Source organism: Panthera leo, chromosome B3, assembly GCF_018350215.1.
Source record: "Panthera leo isolate Ple1 chromosome B3, P.leo_Ple1_pat1.1, whole genome shotgun sequence".
Lineage (NCBI taxonomy): Eukaryota > Metazoa > Chordata > Mammalia > Carnivora > Felidae > Panthera > Panthera leo.
Window position 1 is genome coordinate 59,844,908 of NC_056684.1, and position 8,152 is coordinate 59,853,059.

The 8,152-nt window shown below is 46.4% G+C and overlaps 1 protein-coding gene across 3 annotated transcripts in view; it reads right to left on the reverse strand.

Moving 5' to 3' along the window:
• Positions 1–7,619: 7,619 nt before the first annotated feature.
• Positions 7,620–8,152, reverse strand: part of CCNDBP1 (cyclin D1 binding protein 1) — a 70,307-nt gene continuing 69,774 nt past the window's right edge. For 2 of the 3 annotated variants that reach the window (XR_006203616.1, XR_006203613.1), the window contains one exon: positions 7,620–7,659. The gene's annotated coding sequence lies outside the window, so the exon portion shown is untranslated. Of the gene's footprint in view, positions 7,666–8,152 lie in introns of all 3 variants that reach the window. The other variant, XR_006203614.1, reaches the window with a different exon arrangement.

An 8,152-nucleotide genomic window follows, 5' to 3' on the forward strand; every position in this document is an offset into this window, starting at 1 on the left:
ACTATCATTAAAAGGTAAGAGATAATAAGTGTTGGTGAGGATATGGAGAAGAGGGAATCCTTGTGCATGTTGGTGGGAACGCAAACTGGTGCAGGCACTGTGGAAAACAGTATGGAGGTTCCTCAAAAAGTTAAATATAGAGCTACCATATGTCCCAGCAATCCCACATCTGGGTATTTATCCAAAGGAAATAAAATCACTATCCTGAGAAGAAACCTTCATTCCCGTGTTTGTTGCTGCATTATTGACAATAGCCAAGATAAGGAAACAACCCCAGTGTCTGTCAGTGGATGAGTGGACAAAGATGTTCACACACACACACACACACACACACACACACACACACACAGAGATTGAGAGAGAGAGAGAGAGAGAGAGAGAGAGAGAGGAGAGAGAGAGAGAGAAATATTATTCAACCATGAAAAAGAAAGGAAATCCTGCCCTTTGCTATACCATGGATGGACTTTGAGGGCATTATGCTAAGTGAGAGATAAGTCAGGGACAACAAGTACTTTATGATATCACTTATCTGTGGAGTCTAAAAAAGCTGAACTCCTAGAAACAGAGAGTAGATTGGTGGTAAGTGGGGGCTGGGGGTGAGGGAATTGGGGAGATGTTAGTCAAAGAGAAGAAACTTCCACTTGATAGATAAATAAATTCTGGAGATCTAATGCACATCATTGTGATTATAGTTAACAATAGTGTATTTTATACTTCAAATTTACCAAGAGACCAGGTCTTAAATGTTCTCACTGCAAAAAAGAAATAACTGTGTCATGATGGAGGTATCAGTAACACTACGGTAGTAACATTACAACATATAAATGTATCAGATCAACAGGTTGTACACCTTAAGCTTACACAATAGTATATGCCAATTATATCTCAATTAAAAAAATTAAAATATAGTTATCATTATAAATTGGCATATTTGCATCATGGAAATTTTGGAAATTCCAGAAACACAGAAAAGGAGAGCATGCTCTTGCAGGTTTTCAGACGTGGGCCCTTTATCCTTGCCACTGCTCACCTGCTCAGTGGCTCTGCAGGTTCACTTGGCTTATCTCACCACCCTCTCCTCCTCCTCCTCCTCCTCCTCCTCCTCCTCCTCCTCCTCCTCCTCCTCCTCCTCCTCCTCCTCCTCTCCCTCTCCCCCCTCCCCTTCCCTCTCATCTTTCTCCTTTCTCTGTTTTTTAAAATTTATTTTGCTTTCACAGGCTGCTTTGTGAAGGAAGGGCAGGAGCCTGCACACCCACCCTCCACCCTGTGTGCTGGCTGCTCTCGTCCCCACTGAGTGCCGTTGGGCATTTCTGTGGGGCTCTGTCACTGCTTTGTCACTGCTGTGTTCCAGGTGGCTCCTTGCCCACCTGCCGGAGAAACTGAGCTGGCTCCTGTGGAAATCTGAAACCTTGCTCCACCTGCCAAGTGCCTGGGCCTCCTTTGTTTAGTCAGTGCCCCTCCTGTCAGGTCAGCCTGGGGGCCTGGCAGTGTCACTTGTGTCGCTGGAGGGAAAGAGTGGACAGGCTTCCTACTGGGCCTTCAAGGGCCTTCCATAAGGGCATTAGCCATTTCTACCTTCCCAGTTGACCTTTCAAATTTTCCACTCTCCTTACACAAAAATTGGCTGTAAAAAGTGTACTCTGTAGTGTTTTCTTTTTCTTTCATGTAGGCAAGCCTGTCTGGCTTCGTTTCTCTACCTCAGCTGGACAAGCTAGACAATCTCAAAGTCCCTTCCAGCTCCAAAGGCCCTCAGGACCCAGGATGCTGGGGCTCATGCCCCCTGTTGCAGAGCACCTTCAGATTAGGTCCTGGCCAACCCTCCTTCACTGTCCTCGCCCTCCCCTTGTCTCATAAAACCCGGTGCGCTGGCCTCCCAGGCAGTGGTGCCCACAGACAAACTCTGAAAGAAATGTCCTGGCTGTGCAGCAGGGGGCACAAAGCAGACCAGCTCCCAGGTCTCCTGACTGCTGGTCTTCCCCAACAATTCCCCGCCATGTTCATGTCCCCAGCAATTCCCCATATGCTGCTCAGTGTCACTGTGTGATATAAAGCACAGAGCTCCGGGGCCAACTTCTAGGTCCCTCAGGTGCAAGACAATAGTAGCAGTGCCAGCCCCCAGAGGGTTACTGTGAGGATCAAATGAGAAAGTGTGTTCTAAAGGGCTTTGTAAGTTGTGAAGTACATTCATGTGCAGAGGTCCCTGATTGGTTTAGTCACCTCTTCTGAGTGACTGTCTCCATTTCTGATCATAGAAAAGGAAGGAGGCAGGGGTGCCTGGGTGACTCAGGCAGTTAAGCGTCCGACTCTTGGTTTCAGCTCAGGTCATGATATCACGGTTTGTGAGTTCGAGCCCCGAATCGGACTCTGCACTGACAGTGCAGAGCCTGCTTCAGATTCTCTCTCGTGTCTTTCCCTTAGCGTCTCTCACTCTTGCTCTCTCTCTTTCTCTCTCAAAAATAAATAAATAAACATTAAAAAGAAAAGAAAATGGAGGAGGCAGAGGAACCCACCTGGATCTGCCAATTCATGCTTCCCTTTGCTACTGTCTGGAGGGAATCTCCCATGGAGCCCATGGACCCTGATTTTACAGACAAGGAAACTGGAATGTGGCTGAGGGCATACTGGGAATTCATGGCAGGGCCAAATGTTAGCATCCTAGTCTCTCTGAGTCTTAGAAAGGTCTGGAGGTACCCCACCCCCATCCTGGTAGAGCTGGTTCAGGGGGATGGCAGGTGAGCCCACACCTCCCTATTTGAGTGTCCCAGGATCTGCTCTGTGCCCTTCCCCTGCAGGTCACAGCCCTGCTTCCCTCCAAACAGGAAGGTGCCCATCAACTCTGCTGAGCTTCCCTGGCTCTCCTCTGCCTCCCTTACCCTAGACAAGCCGCTCTGACCAGAGTTGCCTCCCTCCCCCAGCACACACACAACACACACCTTCTGACTAATGATTTGTAGGAATCAAATGAAAAGCTAAACCTATAAGCCAGCTCCTTAGCCCAGTGCCATGAAATAGGCTGCTGTTGTCGGATGGCCACTGGGCACCTTCCTCTTTGGCTCCTTCACCTCTCCAGACCCACCCGCCCTCACTGCACTCACCTTCCTGTTTCTCCTCACAATTAAGCTCTCCTGCCTATGCCTCCTCCTTCTCCCCAAGGTAACCCATTTCCACTAATGTGGCAGTGGGTTCAGGCACTTATCCATTTGTTCGTGTATGGATCATCTTTTAATTCATTCAATTGCACAGTCAACAAATATGAACTGGAAAACTGGCCATGCTTCAGATACTGCATTAAGCATTTATGCACGACTTTGGAGTCTGACTTTTGTGTGCGAAATCTAGTTCCACTAGTTCTTAGTGATCTTAGGAAAACTATTTAATATCTTTAAGGCTCGATTTCCTCACCTGTAATATAGGAACAATCATAGTACCTAACTCAGGGGAATGGCATGAAGATTAAGTGGGATGATGCACTGGAACTGAAAAGATGTCGCTAGTTCTTCCGGTAGTTTCACTATTAGCCATTATCATTAGTAAGCACTGGGGATAGATTAATAAGATATAGGCCATGCCTTCCCGGGGGATTGGTGGGGAAATAGGCTAAGTATTTATAACGTGGAGTATGAGTAGGCTAATAGGGAATGAAAAGGGGGTGCCCCTAAATGCCTGGTATGCCTGGCGTGGTGGAGAGGGGGTGTTAGGAAGACCTCCTGGAGGGGCAGCACTTGAGCCTGGATCTGAGAAAGGTGAGAACTGAGAGAAGGACATTTCAGAAAGAGAGAGACTGGCAGGTGCAGTAACAGGTGCAGGAAAGCAGATCTGCATCTGAGAACGGCAGATATTTGGCCTGAATGGACTCCAGGCAGGAAGGAAAGATCCTGAAGAGATTTGTGGGCAATGTTGAGAAGTTTGGACTCGACCTACTGCTGGATTGTAAGCCAGGAGCAACCTGGCTGAATTGGCACTTCAGAAACATCACTGCGATGGCTCATTTGGAAAAAGGACGGGTGGGAGACTGGTTAGGAGTTGTTGTCCAGGCACGGGGTGCTTCAGTGAAGGCAGGGCCAAGGGTCCAAGGAGAATAGGCTAATTTTAGGAGATAATCAAGAGTTGGACTGGCAGCACTCAGTGGCTGATGGGCTAAGGGAGGTCAGGAAGACAGAGAAATACGAGATGGCACCCAGGTTTCTCCCAGAGTGACTGGATGATGGACCAGAAATGCTGGAGGAAGGGGAGAGGGGAGTGATGCCATTCTGGAATGAAGGTGTGTGTGTGTGTGTGTGAAGTAGTGAATTGTATATGTGAATGGATACTAATACTGTAAGAGCAGACTGGGAACAAGGAAAGTAGAAAATACAGGAAGGAGGGCAGATGGTGGTGAGTGAGGTTCCTGAAGAGGGAGGTTAAGGGACCCAGAAAGCAGGGAATGCAGTGGAAGTTCCCACAGGAGGGAAAGGCAGGGTGGGGGCGGGGGCGGGGCTTTTAGGGTGTCCTGCCCACTCCCTGCTAAGGGCCCTTTCCCCTCCTTCTATCTGTCTCCTCCCATCTGTGCTTTTCTCCCTGCATGCTCACTCCCAGGACTTGTACTGTTTGTTCTTAATAGAACCAAGGACATCCACTGGCATTCCTACCTTCTTACTTATTTCCAGAACTCCTCCATGCATCTTCCCAAGTTTATTTCCTCTACTCCTTTTATTTGAGATTCGCCTTCACCTGGCCAGTCTCACCCAACACAATAGCTCTGCCCCAAAAACTAATACCAAAAAAATCATACCAAGGGTGATCCAGAGTGGGTTCTCTTGCATTTGACATCTAGAAAGTGGCCCTTCAGGATAAAAGCAAGCCAGAGTTCTAGGCTTGAGAGGCTCTCCCAGCTGTGAGCTGTAGTCTTGGGACCCTGGTATTCTTTCCTGTAGGGGCACAGCCCCTTGCATCCCCAGAGAGGCCATCAGCTCACCTCTCCCACCTGGCTCCCCCACTATAGTACAACACCTGCCATGGAATGCTTCATTGCCCAAGACCTATCAAATGCTCACATGGCATAAGGCCCTTAGAGTTCATTGGCTTCCACACTTCTTCCCAGCTGAGCAACACTGCCAAGAAAAACCTGAGGGCAAGTGAGAAAACCAGTTGTGATCTGCCCAGTAAGCAGGTGGCAGTGCAGCAGCCACCCTGCCTTCGGTGTCTCTTGGAGTCTTAAAGATGGAAGGGGGAACAAACGTACCAGGACCAGTTTCCTGAAGCTCCAAGCCACCCAGCTGTTCTGTGAAGAGTGGCCCAGGAACCAGAGACAGCGGCCATGGAGCAAGGTAGGGGAGGCTCCCTGGGGCTGCAGGAGCTAAGGAAGAAGGAAGACAGAGAGACTGTAGGAAGTCAAGGGGAGAATGGATTCAGAGGAAGAAAGGAGTAAATAAAGAACTCAGGCTGAAAGAACCCAGAAATTTCAGAATTTGTTGATAGTCAGAGACCCACGAAACGAGCTGGAGGCCGGCTGGTAAACATAGCCAAACAGCTGTGTACCAGCACGCCTGCTTCCATAGCCCAGTGGGACGGGGCAGGGCCAGGGATTAGTGGGTCAGGGAGCCTGTCCTCTGCCACTTGCTGATGCCTTAACATTTAGCAAGTCACTTCTCTAGTTCCCAGCCCCCATGCCTGAAACGTGAGGGGGCGGGGTGGACAGGATGAACTTGAAGTTTTCTTCTGGCTCTGAAATTCTCTGCATCTTCAAACCTTCTCTTTTTCCCCACTTCAGAAAGTCTGTTCCTCATTTCAGCTAATATGTTCTGTCTATATTTCCTCTCTAGAAAGCTGCTTTGACGATTAGTTCGTTAGTTGAAACCATTTCTAAAAATGAGCTCAAATTTCTACATATTTAACAGCTTCACCTTCACTTACTCTTTTTGTTTAAATTTTTATAATTTTGGGGGTGCTTGGGTGGCTCAGTTGCTTAACCATCTGACTCCTGATTTTGGCTCAAGTCATGATCTCACGATTTGTGAGATACAGCCCTGAGAGTAGGGCCCTGTGCTGACAGCATGGAGCCTGCTTGGGATTCTCTCTCTTCCTCTCTCTCTCTCTCTCTCTCTCTTTCTGCCCTGCCCTGCTCACTCTCTCTCAAAAATAAATAAATATTTAAAAATTGAAAAATGATTTTTATCTACACAAGAAATATATGAATATGCAGTTGAAGTAAAATAAGACAATAATTACAGATAAAGTTACAGTCCCTTGACCACCACCACCAACCCCAGCCTCATCTCCAGAGAGGCCACTGTGGTCATATCTAAGAGAAATCATGGTTACTAGTCTTTTGTCTACATATTTATATTTGTGTGTGCATATGTGTGTGTGTGTGTGTGTGTGTGTGTGTGTATAAGATCAGTACATATGTAAAATTATATATATATATGACTAGCTTTTTTGGTATAAGTATCATAAATATCATGGTATAATCACATTGTACATATTTTTCTACAACTTGATTTTTTTTTTCACTCAACAGTATGTGGTTGGAGCTCTACCCATGCCAATTAGTACCTTTAAATCCACCTCAAAAATTTCCACTTTGCAAAGTACTCCATAGTACGGGTGTAAGTAATTTATTTATCCATCCCATTTTGATGGGCATTTAGGTTGTTTCCCATTTTCCAGTTATATAAGCAATGCTGCAGGGCACATTCTTATGTATGCCTCTGTACTCATGTGGGAGTGTCTCTCTAGGATTGATACTGAGATCAATTACTTTGAAGATTCTACCTATAATTTCCTTTCTATTTCTCTGATCATTTTACTCCCCTTCATCCCCTCACATCAAGGAGAACAAATATGCCCAATAGTAAATGTACTTCCTATTTGAAAGTCTGGTGTGTGGGGTGAAGAATAATCCCAGCATTATATGCAGAAGTTAACTTGACCCATGATGTATCCAGAGGATGAGATTTGGCCCCAGTGCTGGCTGTCAGGCAGATGTTGCCATACCTAGTGAGGAGTCTAAGTCATCAGCCCAACCTGAATTGGAGCCAGTAAATGATCTGTGTAGTCAGCTGGTCTCCAAAAGGGATGAGCTTCTTTTTCTACTACCAGGGGAAAGCCAGGTGCTCTCCCAGCTATCAGTAGGCTGGTTCCTTTCTGAAGACCAGCAATGGCAGCAACTGTTGAGTAATGGAAAGAACACGGGACTTAGGCCAGTAACCCTAGGTTCAGCCTTAGAAAAGACATTTAATATGCCTGAACCTTGTTTCCCATCTCCAAGTGTGAATGACATGACATTTCATCCCTCCAACATTGTGGTGAGGACTCAATGAGATAGAGTGTCTAGGATGGTGCCCAGCACATAGCAGACAAGCCTTCAGTGAGGTGTTGGTTGAATTTGAAATAAGTGCAGAGTGATTATGGAAAAGATAGAGAACTCTATTCAAACTAGCAAACATCTTTTGGTACCTACAATGTGCTGATCATTATGCTTATATTTCTTTCATAAGAAACCCCATACCCAGGGTACCTGGGTGGCTCAGTCGGTTGAGCATCCGACTTCTGCTCAGGTCATGATCTCGCGGTTCGTGGGTTCGAGCCCTGCATTGGGCTGACAGCTCAGAGCCTGGAGGCTGCTTCAGAATCTGTGACTCCCGCTCTCTCTGCCCCTCCCGGGCTTGTGCTCTGTCTCTGTTGCTCAAAAAATAAATAAATGTTTAAATGATTAAAAAAAAAAAGAGAACCCCATACCCTGTAGCAGTCATACCCCATTTTCTCCTACTTCCAGCCCCTGGCAAACCCTAATCTACCATCTGTCTCTATGGGTTTACCCATTCTGAATATTTCATATAAATTGGATTATATAGGGCAACTGGGTGGCTCCATAGGTTAAGCATCTGACTCTTGATCAGGTCATGATCTCACAGTCCTTAAGTTTGAGCCCTGCATCAGGCTCTGTGCTGACAGCACAGAACCTGTTTGGGATTCTGTCTCTCCCTCTCTTCCTCTCTCTCTCAAAATAAGTAAATAAACTTAAAGTGAATCATATAATATGTAACCTTTTGTATCTGGCTCCTTACACTAAGCATAATATTTTCAAGTTTCATCTATATTATACTGTATTCAGCATTCCTTTATGTGGCTGAATAACATTCCACTTTACAGATATACCACATTCGTTCAT